We start from the raw sequence: 2734 nt of genomic DNA, 5'->3' as shown, positions 1-2734 counted from the left end.
CAAGATACAGATACGTTTGGTGACTTAGCGAGTAGCTAAATGAGGCAAGAGATGATGCAATGGGTGTCTGAATGGCCAAGATCTCCTCACTTTGTAGAACTTGACTTCCACTTCCCACTTCTTGATAGAGGTTAACCATATGGGGGTTCCCTTGGTATGTCCTTGCTTCAGCGGAGGCGTGGTAGTAAGCTTGCGCCATCACCTTAAAGTAAGTCTTCCAAGTGTTGGCATTGATCATGTACTTGAAGAAACAATCATGTAGGCCTGCCATGAAGGCCTTGAGGGTTGTCTTGTCATCTGTCTCAGCGCAGTGAGAATGCTCATGGCTGAAGCGACCAGCATACTCTCGTAGTGACTTGTCTGGCTTCTGGCGAATAGTGTATAAGTCATCTGCAGAATGCAAGCGATCGGTCTGGAAGATGTGTTGAGAGACAAACAGTTTCCTCAGTTCCTCAAATGAGTCTACTGTCTCAGGTGGAAAACGGCAATACCAGTTTAGAGCTCCGCCAGAGAGGGTGGAAGGGAAGAGAAGACATCGCTCTTCGTCGGTGTGCATCCGATATGCCATGGTGGACTCAAAGAGGTTAAGGTGTTCAATTGGGTCCTCCCTTCCAGTATAGAGTTGTAAACCAAGCTTTTGTTTTGTCTTTGCTTGAAGGGGGTGTCGAGGATCCTCCTTTTGAGAGTGCCAGGCCTGGGTTGGTTCCAGTCAAGTATATCGGCCTAACGTTCGGCCTTCAACTTGTTTACTGAAGGAAAAATTTTGTCTTAGCTAAGAACATGTGAGAATATTTGAACACATATGCAAACTATTAACACATTAAAGTAGGCATGCATTCAAAACAATTCTAAAACCCATGACTTTCAAAGCCTAGTGAATGGTGAACCAAGAGACTCTTTAACAACATTAAAGAGAAAGAAGGTTTTAGAGATTCATTACCCTTGAAGCTCATCCTTGTTTACACAAGGGATTCACCCAAGTGGAGGGCCTTCAAGTCACCTCCTAGCTCCTTGGATCTTCCTTGTGATTTCCTTCCTTTTGATGCTCCTTTGCTCCTTGAGGATGTGAGGAAAGGATCTCCAAAAACACCAAAGATTTGGTGTTTCTAAGTCTCCACACCAAGGATGAGGTGTGAAGATGAAATGGATGACTTAGAGAAGAAAAGATTGCTAGCTAAATCTTCCCTATGTGGTCGACCTCCTTGTAGAGAAAAGAGAGGAAATGTTTCACCTCTTTGCCTCAAAGAAAACCCCAATGAGAAAATAGTTATAAAGTTAACTTTATACTACATCACATTTGAGTGGCAAATTTGTAATTAATTCAATTTTGCATCCACTCACCCTTATGGCCGACCTTGTCTTTGTTATTGGGCTAATTGCCCATTTTGTTTTAGTTGTCATACAACTTAAACATAATGGGCTTTGTGGGCCAAAACACTTTTGGGCCCCGAAACCCAAAACCAACTTAAAAGCCCAATACGAACCTTTCGTAAAATTAATTAACTAATTAATTAATCTTGACCATTCTCAATTAAACCATTTAATTGCTTATCCATCTCATTTATATTTCTTCACTTTCATCCTTACTCGGTGTACGATCCATTAGGTTCCAATTAGCGAGGCAGTGGGCGATTGTTACTCTTAACGATCGATTGTGAATTGAAACAACATTTCAATTCTCCCTTAGTTGAAGATTAGTGTTTGCTAATCTTCAGGGCTTCCACAAACCATGAGTGACACCTAGTAGCATGTCAAGGCTACCCAAGCTAAATAGAATTGGTTGGAGAACCTATCCAGTTACAATTTCAATGCAATACGGTCCTTCTCTAATACAATACTCTTAATCACATTGTTGGAGTGATAGTTTGTTTCATGTCTACTATCCAATGTAATACTTATCTATATGATTCATTTGAATATGATTTGGAACATACTTCCTAAGTCATATTCGTATGCTTTGGCCAAAGACTCCCAAATCATATCTTAGAGTATTCTCCTTCCACTATGGAAGGTTAGAGATCCCTTGTTGTGCATTCATATGCCTACATGACTAGATAGCTTGACCCCAACAATGCCGTGGACACTCTCGATGGAATGCCTTTGACATGATCAAAGATCAAGGACCTAACCATTAGACATCTATGATGCCTCAGGTCAAAGGACTACTTTGCATATTGCAACTTACGAGTTCTTACATGACATGTATGTTCGAACTCTCTTTTGATCATTGTTCAGTGTACTCGATTACTCTTTCAAGCACCTATGTGTTTGTCTTAGTGTCCAACACTAAATGACTTGAGACTAGTCATACTTACGCTTGAGTTGACATAACACATACTAACCTTAGCGGATTGTCAATGCCCAATTGGCAATCCTATGGCTAGGAACGTTTTAGGAATGAACATAAGAGAAATGTCTCGTTAATCTAACTTACTTAAATCACTTCTCTCTTAGATCAAATACATTCCTTGGATTCCCTTATTGCTTAAACACATGATACAATAAATAGTGATTAACAATAAGCTTTGCCCTTCATTAAACATATAATAGTTTAATACATTAAGTATTCCAAAAGCTATTACATCAAATGAGTGGCTTTGTGGGCATACTTCCAACATTTACTTCCTCAAGGAGTTGTAGGACAAGGGGGTCCTGAGTGGAGTCATGTACCACTGGAATTTTATTTCGTAAGTCTCCATCGCCCTTGGAAGTAGGAAAGTTTGAGCAAGGGCGT

The sequence above is a fragment of the Malus sylvestris genome, chromosome 16, assembly GCF_916048215.2.
Source record: "Malus sylvestris chromosome 16, drMalSylv7.2, whole genome shotgun sequence".
In the NCBI taxonomy this organism is placed as follows: domain Eukaryota; kingdom Viridiplantae; phylum Streptophyta; class Magnoliopsida; order Rosales; family Rosaceae; genus Malus; species Malus sylvestris.
The sequence above is the reverse complement of the archived record's forward strand: the minus strand, read 5'-3'. Positions refer to the sequence as shown.